Raw genomic sequence first — 16012 nt, 5'->3', positions numbered from 1 at the left:
AATAAAAACATTTTTTTTTATGAAAATAATTTATAAATGAAATCGGAGGATACTTAAATGATAACTTAAATGTTTCTTTTTTGAGAGTTTTTTTTTTTTCTAACAAAAATAATACTCAGCATCAAATGTTTCAGTGCTTCAACCACTTTATTTTGTCCAATCTGAATGTTTGTAAATAACCACCCCTGTGCATGCAAAATCTAAAACACAACTCTTAAAATCAGATCTCCATGATCATGGCTGTCTGGTTAACTGCAAACGGGTCACCATCAACGAACCCTTTAGAGTGTATAGAAGCTTAATGAACAATAGCAGCGCAATAAAACGACTTCCTCAAGTGAGTTTCTCTTGTCTCACGGTAAAATCCTTCCCCAAAACAGTGAACTCAGTCCAGACTCTTCCCCACGCCGGCAGCGGTGGGTTTATTTGGGTTCAGGCCCTTCTGGTTGCGCATGAGAGGCTGATGGCTGCTCAACACGTCCAGAGAATGCTGCCAATACCAGCACGATTGACAGTAGTATTTAAAACATGCCTGAAGAGTTGAAAGAAAAAATTAGAGTTTAGTTTGGTAGTTTGGTGCGGTGTGTTGCAAGTTTTAATCAATACATTGCTTTGAATCATTTATAGGTGGTGTATAATTTGTATGCATGTCACAAGACCATCATTTTCAATAATACTGGAAAATTATTTTTGACACATACTTAAGACATGACTTTAAACTTAATCTAATAATATATAGCCACAAATCCAGTAAATATTTGGCCAATCAGATTAAAAGAAATAGAGAAAAAGTAACAATTGTAACTATTAAAGACTCAGCAGGGAAGCCTACCAACTCTCCACAAGAAATAAATACAATATTTAGAAACTTCTATGCTAAACTATTCATCTGATAATCACACAAGACAAGATGATATTAATTTATTTTATGATAATATTCAACTCCCAAAAATTAACACCGAACAAATCAGTGCACTGGACAAACCAATAATAGAAAAAGAACTCCATATCGCCCTGAATCGAATGCCTAAAAATAAAGCACCAGGACCCGATGGCTTCTCTGCAGAGTCCTATAAACACTTCTGGTCCATTTTATCTCCATTATTCATCAGAGCAATAACGGAAATAAAAGAAAACTCAAGATTACCAGTGCACATGAACACAGCCACTATTTCACTTAACCCTAAACCTAATAAAGACCCAACCCTTCCGTCAAAAACTGCCGTCCTATTTCTCTCATCAACGTAGACATCAAAATAATCAGTAGAGTTCTTGCACATAGAATTGAAAAAATTATCCCATTCATAATCGACCCAGATCAGACTGGTTTTATTAAAGGTAGGCATGCATCCAACAACACACGCAGACTATACGATTTAATCCATTATTCATCACTACAACAGGAAAAAACCATCTAGTCACTTTAGATGCAGAAAAAAACTTTAGACGGAGTCAGTTGGGACTTCTTATTCATCACATTACAAAAAATTGGCTTTGGGGAGTCATTTATTAATTGGATAAAAATTTTATACATAGCACCTTCTGCCACAGTCACCACCAATGGACTAACATCACAAAGCTTCACACTGCACAGGGGGACTAGGCAAGGATGCCCACTCTCTTCTTTATTCACCATCTTCATTGAACCCTTAGCAGCAGCCATCCGTCAGAACCCACTCATCAGAGGAATCCACACACCCCAAACACAACATAAGATTAGTTTATATGCTGATGACATTTTACTATTTTTGCAAAATCCTCAATCATCTCTGCAAGAAATAACGAAAACCATTGATTTATACTCTACAATATCAGATTAAGCAATAAATTGGAATAAATCTTTAATTCTTCCACCAACCAAATGGGATGTGGTAGCCCAGGTATCAACCATTCCTCTATGCTCAGGCCACATCACTTATTTATTAAGGTTTCTTCCAGGCTGTCAGAGCTGACTGGACTCAACTTCACTACTTTACTGAAAACTCCTTCACTCCTTTACTGAAGACGACCTTGACCTCTGGCACAACTTACCACTTTCCATCCAGGGCAGAATAGCGATAATCAAAATGACAGTACTTCCAAAAATAAACTACTTATTCTCATTGATCCCAACCCAACATTCTCTCAATTGGTTCAAATCTTTAGACTCCATCATTACTCGATTCTATTGGAAAAATAAACCACCACGGATAAAATGTATCACTTTACAAAAACCCAAATCTTTGGGGGGATTAGAAGCCCCACATTTATACCCTTACTCACTAGCCAACCAACTTCAATACATATATAAATGGATTCACCCCACTCAGTCAGACATTATATGGCTAGACATAGAACAATCATTCTGCGAAAACTAGCGCATATCAGACATCCCATTTCTCAGTCAATCCATTAAACATTACCCATGCTTCAAAGCAATTACAATAACCTCTGCTCTGACAGTCTGGTGGAAATATCATCAAATCACAAACTCCAATCAGGCCCCATCTAAATTCACCCCACTCTGGAACAACTCTAATTTCACAAGCAACAAAAAAAACACTAAATTTCCATAAATGGGCAGAAAAGGGCATCACACATATCATATACATATATACACAAGGTATTAGTAATACTATCAGTAATTTATTAGTCGTATTTTCATTATTATTATTTTGATTATTAGTAATATTATTGACATTATTGTTATTATTAACATTATCAATATAATAGAAACATTGAGCAGTAATAATGATGTTGATGGAATGATATTTTGCTTGATATAAGGATGTATGAATATCTTTAACAATAATAATAATTATATTATAAATGTAATCAAATCTACACCTAAAATATACCACACATGGTTTTAATGCATCAAATGCTAATTTTAATGCACCATAGGGCTGTCACTTTTGTGAAAAAATCATTTTCGATTTTTAAGACATAAGTGTTCATTGAATCGACTGTAAAATCGAGTCTAAAAAAAAGACATTTCTTTTTTCAACGTCAAATAACGCACGAATATAAAGAGCGCTGGAGACGCACAAGTCAGCAATATTTTTATTTATTGGCATGAAGTTTCGTACAGAATAACAAACAGCAAAAAATATATGTGCAGAGCATAGTTGCCAAGTCCGCTTATAATACGCGACTTTGGGCTTCTTTTTTTTGTAAGTCGCGTTAAAACAGCACGGGTTGCGGGTTGCGTTTTTTTGGGCTTATTAAAGAACATATGGTTGCTTGTTAGGAAAATCTGACAAGCAACTTCGTTTTCTTTACGTCTATGGTGTACATTGATACTGATACATTGATTGACACTGTCTGCTTACAGATATAGCCAAATCAGTGCAATCATATAAGTGCTGTGGCGTAACATTCGTCAAAACATTCAGCTGAATCCGCCCCCTTATCCCCCTCATTGGAGTAAAATGACGTTCAACGTGCAGGCGGCACGCTCTATGATCTACAGAAATATACATATTTAAATTTCTACAAACAATGCCTCCAACGAAGGGGAGAATTTTATTTTATTAAGCTAAATATATGTTACAGCTACCCTTAATGCTCTTGTCTTTCCCTTCTTGTCTTTTTGTCCTTTTCCTTCTCTCCAATCCGATTCAGCCTCACAGGAGATGAGGAAAGTGCGTTCTCTCCGCTTTGTTGCAGTTCCCTGATTTTTATTTATTTTTATCCTTTTTTTCCTAATCAGTTTATCCTTTTCTAATAAAGCAGTGGTTTCAGTTTAATATGTTGCAGGCGCATTTATTGTTAATAAATGATAATGCGGAAAATAGATAATCAAATAATATTGATCTTGTTTTGGGCTTGTTTTTGAAGCTCTAGTCGCTTATTTGTCTCGCGAGAGTTGGCAACTTTGGTGCAGAGGGGACGGCTGCCATAACAAAAGAAAAACATCAGTGCAGGCTTCAACCCGGCTGCATTTATGATTTAGGCAATTCAAAAATCTCCAAGATTATTTTAAATAATGATTCAATCCATTTCAAACAGCTGTTCAAAAAATGAAACTTTAAATGGACTTGAGAACAGGCCATGTGTGTTTTTTTTTTTTTATTGAACGTAACACCATTACAAATTTTGGGGTATTACTGCCAATTCTCCACCACAAAAGCCGGTCCCTGTCAGCTTGCAACGTTCCTTTTCATAACTCAGAATCTCCCGTAACGTCTTCCGCGCCGCGCTAAACGCCTCATTCGCGCCGCGAGACCTCCAGACACGCGTAAACGCGCCTTTGCATTGACTTAACATTGAAATCATTCGCACCAGACGCTTTATTCGCGTTTGATGTGAACACAGCATTATAGGCGCGTAAAATTGCTGCTATTTTCTGTCTAGCTTTCGCAACGCATAGCTACTGCACTTTCGGAATTCTTTATTTTCTTTTTCTGCTTTTTTGTGAGTTTTGTTACATATATATTTTTTAATTGTTTAATTCTTTTAAAATTAATAGTGTACATACTTGGGTAAAATCGATTCCCTATTTTCATTTTCGAAACTTTTTTTGGTTGGTCAGATCGATTGTGCAATCGATTTTCGAACTAAAAGTGACAGCCCTAATGCACCACACCCTTCTTTTAATGCAACACCTCAGCTTAGGCATACATACAAATAGTAACTGTACTGGGAATGAGAAGGAGGAAAGAAAAGAAAAACACTGACACAGAACCTAGGAGAGGTGTGGTATGTGTTAGTTATGTGTAATTATTTCATTTCTACTATTTCTATTGTCATTTTATCATTATTATATTATTATTATTATTATTACTACTACTGTTATTATTGATATTACTGTTTCCGCAATCGCAAAATATTATCATCATTTCCATCATTAGCATTTGTTATTGATATTGTTTTTAATATTATTGCTGTTATTATTAATGTTATTAAATTATTATTGATATAACTATTTCTGTTAATACAAAATATCATCATCACCATATTTAGTATTACTATTGTTATTATTATTGCTGTTATTATTGTTGCTATTATTGATATACATTTTATTATTATTATTATTGATATCACTATTTCCGTCCACACAAAATATTATCACCATCTTTTAGCATTATTATTACTACTGTTATTGTTATCACTGTTGCCGTCTTTACAAAATATTATTATAAATATTATTATACATGCTATTACTATTTAAATCTTTCTACTATTTTCCATTGCTGTTTTATTGTTGTTTTGTGTTTTTTTGTTATGTTTTGTGTTCACCCTATGTTGAATGTTTTTGCACTCCTAATAAAAAAAACTTAATCTAATAATAAAACTAATAATGTATATAGATACTGTATGTGTAAAATGTGTGTATAAGAAATTGCAATGCTTGTTTTATAGTTAAATAACAAATATTCACATAGAAAATTTTATATATATAAAAAACTAAATTTCCAAAACGATTAAATCCTCTGTATATTTATAATTAATTTAAAATGCTAATTAAAAATCAAATTAATCGAGACTGTATACCGAATTGAAATCAAAACTAGTTAATTGATAAATGTAATTATAAATACACACACACACACACACACACACACACACACACACACACACACACACAAACATATATATATATATATATATATATATATATATATATATATATATATATATATATATATATATATATATATATATATATATATATATATATATATTAGGTTTTTTTTGTGTGTGTGTACTGAATTGAATCGTTTGGAAATTGCAAATCTTGCATTTGAATTTAATCAAAACCCAGTGAATCGAATTGATAATCAAATAAATTTGCTGTCAACCCAAAGATTCCTGTCTTGAAATAAATAATTTCCACAATAGAAAATAAATGAATAAGCAGAACATTGCTTAAAAATGGTTGTTCACCATCACATTAATGATGCAGATATGTTATTGTCAAAAGTCAAATTAAACAGAGACCAAAGAATTAGGAGCTGAGCTGTAACGCTCGGTATGATGCTGTGCAGAATCTGATTCCTACCTGAGCTCTACAGAAGAACGGGCCGGGCTGACTGTTACATATTTGGCACATGGAGTCACTCAGATACGGGTCAATCTGGACCTACAGAGGGAACAGGAAGGAAGCGAGGAATATCCACAGGGCTGATCCCACAGCATATAGTATATCTGAGTTCTGCTCTAATGTACCTTCTTGGTAAACTTAAAGGTTTTTATCTGCACAAACGCTGCAGTCACAGCTTTCAAATAGCTCCTCTGACCTCTGAACGTCGCTCTGCCAGACCCTAGATGAACAAACGCAACACATTCACTCTATGGCTGAAGCAACAGTAATATAAAAGTAGAATATGTGTGTGTGTGTGTGTGTGTGTGTGTGTGTGTGTGTGTGTACATACAACCAATTTATGAATGAAAATAAACTGGAGGCCAAAAGTTTGGAATAATTGAGAAATTGATCTAATGCTCACCAAGGCTGTATTTATTTGAATAAAAATACAGTAAAAAATTGATTTTGCAGCTTAATGTTTTTGTGGAAACAAAAATATATTTCCAGGATTCTAAATAGATCAAAAGAACAGCATTCAATCGAAACAGATTTCTTTAACAAATGTCTGTTATGATTACACAATTATAAATGTCTTTACTGTTATTTCCGATCAGTTTAATGTATCCTTGCTGAAAAAAACTATTGATTTATTTTTTATTTTTTTATACCCCTTTTGAATGGTAGTGTATCACATTTTCCATTAGGATATTGTAATATTATGAATTATTAACTGTGTTTAACATTGATGATAATACAAAATGTTTCTTAAGCATCATATCAGTGTAACAGAATGATTTCTGAAGCATCATTTCTGAAGACTAAAGTAATGAACCTGAAAATTCAGCTTTGCATTATAGAAACATTTTTACAGTATATTCAAATATAAAACTTTAAATTCTAATAATATTTCACAATATTAGTTTTTACCTTATTTTTGATCAAATAATTGCAATCTTGGTACACACAAAAGACTATTCCAAGCATTATTATTATTCCAATTATGCCAAACTTTTGGTTGCCAGTATAAAATCTACACCTATTTTTTCACTGTAGATAAGAGGAGAATGCACAGACCTATGGGATATTTGTGCTTGTCTATGTCGATGCCTGCATACATGACCTCTCCGAAGAGCTCTTCCATGATGTGGGCCAGACTCTCTGCATTCAACGTCCCATGCAGAGCACCCACAAACACTGTCTTACTGCGGGACCGATGCTGGATGGGGAGGTGGATGAAACTGCTGTCTGAGATAACCCACGGGATGACCTGCACCTGCAGTACAGCGAGTGAGAGAGCGGGGTCAGAGGTCAGGGGTCGGTACGGTTAAGTGCATGTTATTCTCACATCTTTGCTGTGGATCCGACTGCTGGAAAGTTTGTAGTAGAACTCATGATTATCGTCAGACTGAGCACAGGCCTGCAGGAGCGACTTCACTGACTCCTCCCAGTCAAACAGCAGATACATATAACCTGCAAAAACATACAAGACGTCAAATCAAAGCACTATACACATACTGTATATATGTGTGTTCATATATATATATATATACACACACACACACACACACACATTATTTATAATTTATATTCTGTACATACTGTGTGTGTATATATTTTTTGTATGTATTTTTGTATTTTTACAATCTGTGTATTTTAACAATCTCTGCAGAATTTCTATTATTTAAAATCCTTTGATAATTAAAGGGACTTTTCATTTAGATTCATGGTAATCAAAAACAGTTTCAATGGCACCAAATAAACTAGGTAAAATAATAATATAAATATATTATAAATGTAAATACACAAATATGTTAATATGCATAAATTAAATTATTATGAACAATTAAAAATGCTAATCAAATCTAATTTTAATAATTAGGAAGCAGTCTGCGTGTATCATATTCATATAAAATATCAGTTGAAAACTAAATGTTTCTTGGTAAAATCTCATTTTTACTTTATATAATTTAATAATTAAATGGTTTGATGATCATTTTATTGTCATCATGAAAGGCATTTTAAGTAGGTTTATGATGGTTATCTAAAACTATTGAAGAAATTTTAAAACAATTTTAATTAAATAAATTAAACTGACGTTAAATTACTAAACCTTGAAATTTAATTAATAACTGGAAATAAATAAAAAGTAAAAGTGAATTAAAACTTAATAAATTATAATAATAATGAAAAAAGCGAATAACAAAATTACAAAAAAGCTAATTCAAAATATTAATAAAATCTATAATAGTATATAAAGAATAACAAAAAAACTATGTATAAAGGTGCTTAATACTGATTCTAAAATATTAGTAACAAAATTAAGTTATACTTGCTGTTATTTTATAAAATTTAGCAACAATTTCCCAGCAAAAATATGTTTGACACAAATGGTGATGATTAGCCTTTTTTCTCTTTCTGTGTGTTGTTGTCTCTGTGCACTGGAAGCTTATGTCACTAAAACAAATTCCTTGTATGCACAAGCCTACTTCGCAATAACGCTCTTTCTGATTCTGATTCTAAAAGCCTTCTGTTTCCTAAGAAAAAGCATGAATAATACACCAGAAGATGATACGTAAAGCTTTATATGGTCAAGCATCAAATATATTTCTATATTGGTCCATATATTGTTGAATTATAGATAAGATATAATACTATGTGATAAATTCTGCTGTTACCTTGTGGAGCAAAACGTGGATGATTTCCATCTTTACCAGGCCAATCCACTTTCAATGGACCAAAAACACTAAATGTGTTCAACAGACTCGCTACAGAAACAGAAAAGTTGATTTTGTTCAGAACCATAATACAGAATAAAAGCTACATCTCAAGTGAGTTTCAGTCAGCACACCCTCTGTGATGTCCCATGGCACTCCTCCCAGAAACACTTTACAGGAGTAAACAGGGTTTTCGTTGTGGCGTAGAGGAAGGCTTCCTTCCCAGGTGTAAGTGGCTTCATTTACAGCTGTGAGAAACAGTGAGTCATAAAATCACAACAATATTAATAACAGCTGTAGACAGAACACACGGCTTTTAAAATGTGTTTTTTAAATGTTCCACCATTTTAAAGCCTGATATATATATATTTATGTATATATGATATTTATATATATATATATATATATATATATATATATATATATACAGTACAAGACCAAAAGTTTGGAAACATTACTATTTTTAATGTTTTTGTAAGAAGTTTTTTCTGCTCATCAAGCCTGCATTTATTTGATAAAAAAAAACAGTAATATTGTGAAATATTATTACAAATTAAAATAATAGTTTTCTATTTGAATATACTTAAAAAAAAAAAAAAAATTATTCCTGTGATGCAAAGCTGAATTTTCAGCATCATTACTCCAGCCTTCAGTGTCACATATAACATCTAGTCTATCACATGATCATTTAGAAATCATTCTGATATTCTGATTTATTATGAGTGTTGGAAACAGTTCTGCTGTCTAATATATTTGATCAATAAAAGGGTAAAAAGAACTGCATTTATTCAAAATAAAAAATAAATTATAATAATATATATTCTAATAATATATTTTCTTTACTATCACTTTTTATCAATTTAACACATCCTTGCTGAACAAAAGTATTGATTTTATTTAAAAAGAAGAAACAAAAAAAAATTTATGAATCCTAAAAAAGTATCACTTTCTGAAAAAATATTAAGCCGCAGAACTGTTTCAAACTTTGATAATGAATCATCATATTAGAATGATTTCTAAAGGATCATGTGATAATGATCCTAAAAATTCAGATTTTCATCACAGAAATAAATTATAATTTCAAGTATAATAAATTTAAAAACAATTATTTTAAATTGTAATAATATATCACAATATAAAAAAAAATCTGTATTTTTGATCAAATAAATGCAGGCTTGATGAGCAGAAGAAACTTCTTTCAAAAACATTAAAAATAGTAATGTTTCCAAACTTCTGGTCTGTACTGAAAAAAAAAAAAAAAAAGTATATATATAAATAAATAAAAAAAAATTCAGACCAACAATCACATCAAACATATTTTTTACATACTTTTTTACACAATCCTTTTTATAGTTTGTCTAAATGTTCACTAAACTGTTCCATTTCTTAAATAATATATATATATATATATATATATATATATATATATATATATATATATATATATATATATATATATATATATATATATATATATATATATATATATATTTGATTGTTGGTTTGTTGTTATATGGCTAAAATAAATATCAGTTTTCACTCTATATTTCCAAATAATATGTTTTAATAATATCACATTAAATGCTTCTTTTTGTGATCAAAGCTTTTTTTCCTATGGAGATAAAACATATAATGCAATGCAATATACAGTGATGATTGAGATGAACAAATAGACATTGCATCTAATAGATCATATTTGATACATTTTAATATGGTAGACAATGAAGTAAACCTAAGTTGTTTCAGTCCAGCAAGTGTTCATCTTAAAATATTACTAACATTATTAGAAATATTTGTATGTTTACTTCATAAAAATCAGTAGATTTCAAATCAAAAAGGCAGATGAACCACCACCTAATATAATTTTTTTTAGCTCATACTAAAAGGCGTTTTACGTGTTTAAAAGGTATAAAATATCAATAGGATGTCAGAAGACATGTAGTAGATTGTTTTTTTTCAGCAAAGTTTTGATCATGTTAATAATTTAGAAGCCTTAGAAATTTGCATATATATGATAAATATGATACAGTAAGCCTACAGGATTCATTTGACACGATGTAAAATACTGAAAACATGCAGCTAGTCATTTACATTCACACTGTATCACATTTTCAATAACATGGCATGTCAAGTCAAAAATTGTTCAACTTCCAAAAATGCTTCACAGAACAGCTGCTTTGAGTTTCTGAGCTGTGGCTAGCAGTTTTTTTAAAAGAAAAGTTTTAGTCAATTTAAGAGTAATGCTGCCTCTTGTTCTGTTTAGCAGGGTGGCTAATGTCACTGTACCTGCAGCTTGTTTATGCAGTTGTGCCTCTCTCTCGATGCAGAACTTGGGTTTGTTCAAGGCCAAAGTGTCCCAGCCGGGCCAGATAGGATCTGTGGACCAGCACCCAACCACTGGCCCCTCGGCCTGAGGTGGCCCCTCGACCTGAGCACTGGAAGCGTTTGTGAAGGTGTTCAGGGGGTTCTGCTTTAAGCAGGCATCTGTGTCCAGTTTCACACCCTCCACCTGCAGTCCAGGCAGCATCAGGGGCAATGGAGGAGAAACTCTAAGAGAACCCTAAAAGACACGGATACAGATACAACTTTACTGTAACTTTGGAACAACTGACACCAACGCTATAGAAACAGAATCTTCTAAATCATCCATTGCACTCTTTAGGGTTTTGGGTATCAGAGGGGAATGCTGTTGCTCACCAGGTGGTCAGATCCAGACGAGATCATGCAGTTCTCTGAGTTGACGGGGCTGCTGGATCCCGAGTGTAGCAGAGAGTGAGGTTCGAGCGCCACCTTCAGGCTGGAGAAGTGCTCCAGTGGTTTTCTAGATGCAGACTCAAGGGCCTGGAAGGCGTGCTTCTGACCCGAATCACTGCATTTTGAGGCACCCAAGACATCCAACGCTGCAGGAGAGAATCAGTGTGATTTTTATGAGACATGCTATTTACTGACTGAGCAACTTTATATATTTATTTTAATTATCCTAAAAATTGCATATTTTGGTGAAAACATAATTGCCAAAAATGTGTTTAAAAATATAACATACATACATAAATATGCATAACATTCATTATAGAATCCTAAGAAAAAAATTACCACAGTTTCCATAACAATATTAGTAGGGTTGCGCCGATCCAGATCGGCCGATCGTTAATGCGCATCTCGCCATTAAAGCCGGTGTTCTGTCGATTTGTCCTACGCTGTCAGATTTTCCTACCTCCCACTAATACACTGGGTAGTACAATTCCACAACAAAAAATGCTACTGTAAAGTTATGGTTTATTAACGTCTACACCTACCACAATCCTAATCATACCCTTACAGTACTGCAAATACAGTAATTATGTGTTATATTCGCGGTTGTAGCTAGAAGGGATACACCTTCAGGAAACCAACAATAAATATTATTTTCTACCAATTAGATCGCGTTTTTATTAAAGTCTACACCTACCCCAACCCTAAACCTACCCTTACAGTAATGCAGATACATTAAATATCATTGTTTAGCATGAGACAAAAGGATGCGATATTGATGTGCACGTGCGCAGTAAACCCGGGTAGGAAAATCTGACAGGGTAGGATAAAATGTCAGGACACCGGTTCTCTAATCAGCAGTAAATTCCATCAGGTGTGTGATTTCACATAGAGCAGCTGTTACTACACAGAGCCGTTGTTAAATGAGAAGCTGCGCAAATCCACTTCATTTTCAGCGTTTATTTGCGCATCTTCTCAGTTAACAATGGCTCTGTGTAGTAACAACTGCTCTATGTGAAATCACAAACCTGATGGAATTTACCGCTGATTAGAGAACCGGCTTTACTGACGAGATGAGCATTAATGATCGGCCGATCTGGATCGGAGCAGCCCTAAATATCAGGCAGCACAAATGTTTTCGACATTGATAACAATCAGAAATGTTTCTTGAGCAGCAAATCAGCAGATTAGAATGATTTCTGAAGATCATGTAACACTGAAGACTGGAGTAATGATGCTGAAAATACAGCTGTGCATCACAGAAATAAATTCCTTATAAAAATATATTAAAATAGACAACAGTTATTTTCAATTGTAAAATTATTTGACAATAATACTGTTTTCACTGTATTTTTGTCAAATAAATGCAGGCATGATGAACATAAGAAACAAAATAATAAATTACAGTCAGTAGTTTTGAAATGTAGCATGTCTAAACCAATAAATAATACAAAAATATTTATGAAATATAAATATAAAAATAAAATGTGAGTATTAGCTACTTTTTAAAAACTGGCCAACTTCTCGCACACCAGTGCGGTGAATATGGTGGCATGTTTATCATTTGTGTATATCTGTCTGAAATTCTGTCCGAAAATACATGATGCACTTTAAAGTAAATATACAAATCATATAAACAATATAAAAGTATATAATACATTACATTTATATTTTATAAATTATATAAAAAATACACTGATTGTAAATTAACAATATAAACAATATTCAAGTCAATTATTATTTCTCTTCTCTACAAAAGTTTTTCAACTAAAGTAAATGTATCTTGTTTAAAGGGATGTTTATATATTTTATGTTTTATATTTTAATTTGTAGTATAAAATATTTTATTTATATATATATATATATATATATATATATATATATATATATATAAATATATATATCTTTATATTCCTAGATAATCGAGACAAAGCTCTGATAAAGTGTCTGAAAGTAGCTTGAACAGACAGACATGAGTGGGCCATTCAACATTTAAACATCACTCTCGTCACACAGGTTCACTCACGAGGCATTTGGGAGCAGGGCAGGGTCGACCACTGGAACTCTGGGTGGCTCCAGGGCTGCTGGTTCCAGGAAGGGAAGCTCAGAGACAGCAGGCCCCGAATGAGCTCTTCAGCACTGGGCACGGCAGCCAGAGGATCCTGCTGCTCTGGAGCAAACCGCATTCTGCTAACCAGCGGAGAGCAGGCTGTGCCCGAACCATCTATGAGAGAGTTATAAATGTTGCATAAAAGTTCATTATACTAAAAAAAAAAATGTTTTGTTCTTTGAGATGTTTTTGAAAATGTCATTTGCCATTCAAAACTAATTTTTCATTTGTAATACAACATATTTCTGAGTAAAAGCGGAACTCTGTCACATAATGAGAAAAAAAAAACTGAGGTCGGGTCTTGATTTTAAGCAAAAGGATAATGAATTGGTTACATACCAGGATACTAAAGAAATTCTTAAATACCTTTTTGCTGACTGGTTAACATTTTCCAATAGTCTGTGTGGGCTCAATGACATCAGCAGAAGAGGAAACCATCAGACTATCAGAGCTTCAGAGTATGTTATTACTGTACTGTAATAACATTTTACAATAAAGCATTTATTAATCTTATTTCATGTTAACTTCAACATTAACTAATTATTCAACTATTCAGTATTATTTAATGGACCCGAGCTAACATGAACAAACAATGTTTGCTCATTGTCAGTTTATCTTGACATGGGACAATGGGACATATGACTTTGATTAAAGATGATGAAGGAATAACTGGCAGTGATGTACTGTTCAGAATAAGAACAGAAACATCTATTAATTAGGCAATTATGGCCTGTTTCAGTGTCACATTCACTTGATGGCATCGGTGTGTGTGTTTGTGTGTGTTTATATCTCACCTGGGATGTGTTTCCAATAGTTCTGCGGGTTGGCTCCTGTGAACAGCCCAAAGGCCCTTTGAGGTCCATGATCTCCATAAGCGGCCTTGCCGTGTTTTCTCTCTCTCTGTTAAAAGAAACAGTGCACATGCACAAGAGGGTGACTGAATTGCCATATTAGCTGAACATTTCTTTTAGATCTACTTGCAACTAGTTAACTAAAGTGAAACATTACTAGTATTTTACTTTTTGCACATGCATATTCAGCTTGCTAGGATGTGTGGCTATACCTCAAAATTATGAATAAACACTTTTGAGACAGCAAACTTTGAAAAACTCCACTTAGTGTTAAGGGACACTGTCTTAAAACCTAGTGAGCTCTCTATTTAGACGTTAATTATACTCCTTTTTTTCTCTATTTAATACTTAATGCTCATCATCTTGTTAATTCTTCAGCAAACCGCCTTTTGCTATTTGTCTCGGTTTGTGTAGGCCTACATTGTGTTTGTACTATTTTCATCATACACAGCTAAAAGCTGCTAATGTTTGGAGTTGACGCAAAATTAGGTTAAAAAAGTGAAAGTGTGTGTAAAAGCTCTTTCAAACACATAGAACATGACCGTATCTTACCCTGCAGAAATCCATGAGAGCGTCTATATGCAGCTCAAAAAGACAAAAACAGGCTAATTTAACTTTTTAAAACAGGTCAGGCCGTCGCTGCTCCAGGACACAAAACGGAACACGTTTCAGTAATTTTGGATTAAACCGGTGCGTGACACCAGCATTAGTGAATCAAACTCAGGGTCACGCGCACAGACCAAACGACAGTGGAGGCTGGGGCTAGTTGTCACACGGGAAGTTGCCACGAGGGTTATATTTCAGTAACTAAAAACACGGATAAATTAAACATACACATTTTTTTTTAATAACAATTATTTCTGTATAATGTTTGTAACATGAAAAAAAGCCAGTAGTCTTTGCTACTTTGTAACCGCTAAAAAAGAAATTGCGTTTCATAAATAAATTGCCCAGGTCACACCTGTCTGTGTAAATATCAAACCATATAAACACATCAAAGTTAAATTAAAATTAGAAGACATCTTCATTTGAGTGTGCTTTCTGATTTATTGACATTTAAAACTCTTTATGATAAATAAATAGAGATATAATATTTAAACAACACATGATTTCCCACAGTCACACAGAGAGGAGTCAGTAAAGCTGGATTTCATTTTTAACCTAGAGGAGAAGGAATATCTGGTTTATGCCATCAAGCACATCATAAAATGGTCTAAAAAACTACTAACAGTGTATTCAACAGCATGAATGGCTCCAGATTGCATTAAAATATCTAAAATAACTGGATTGTGAGATACTGTATTCTTCTGAGAGCTTCATGAGAACAAGAAGCTGATGAATGTTGGGAGAAACACCACTCCATAGTCCCAATTCAGTAGTTACACATTCGCAATTACAGAAAATACACATTTCCTGTCAAAAGAGATGTTGCTACAACATGAAAGCAGTGAATTTATACTGATGTTCTTGGGGCTTTTGATTTTGCTAAACCAACAGAAAGTGACTGTGTTCTAAAACTAATAAGAAAATGTTCAGGAAAGTTCAACAAAGTTCATGTTTTCGAAACCAGCTTGAAGCG

At 33.2% G+C, this 16012-nt stretch overlaps 1 pseudogene; it reads right to left on the bottom strand.

Moving 5' to 3' along the window:
* Positions 1-165: 165 nt before the first annotated feature.
* Positions 166-13027, bottom strand: LOC113047376 (cytoplasmic polyadenylation element-binding protein 1-A-like; annotated as a pseudogene).
* Between the last annotated feature and the right edge of the window lie 2985 nt (positions 13028-16012).

Source organism: Carassius auratus, chromosome 28 (assembly GCF_003368295.1).
Source record: "Carassius auratus strain Wakin chromosome 28, ASM336829v1, whole genome shotgun sequence".
Taxonomy (NCBI): Eukaryota; Metazoa; Chordata; class Actinopteri; order Cypriniformes; family Cyprinidae; genus Carassius; species Carassius auratus.
This window is presented reverse-complemented; position numbering and strand designations above follow the sequence as displayed.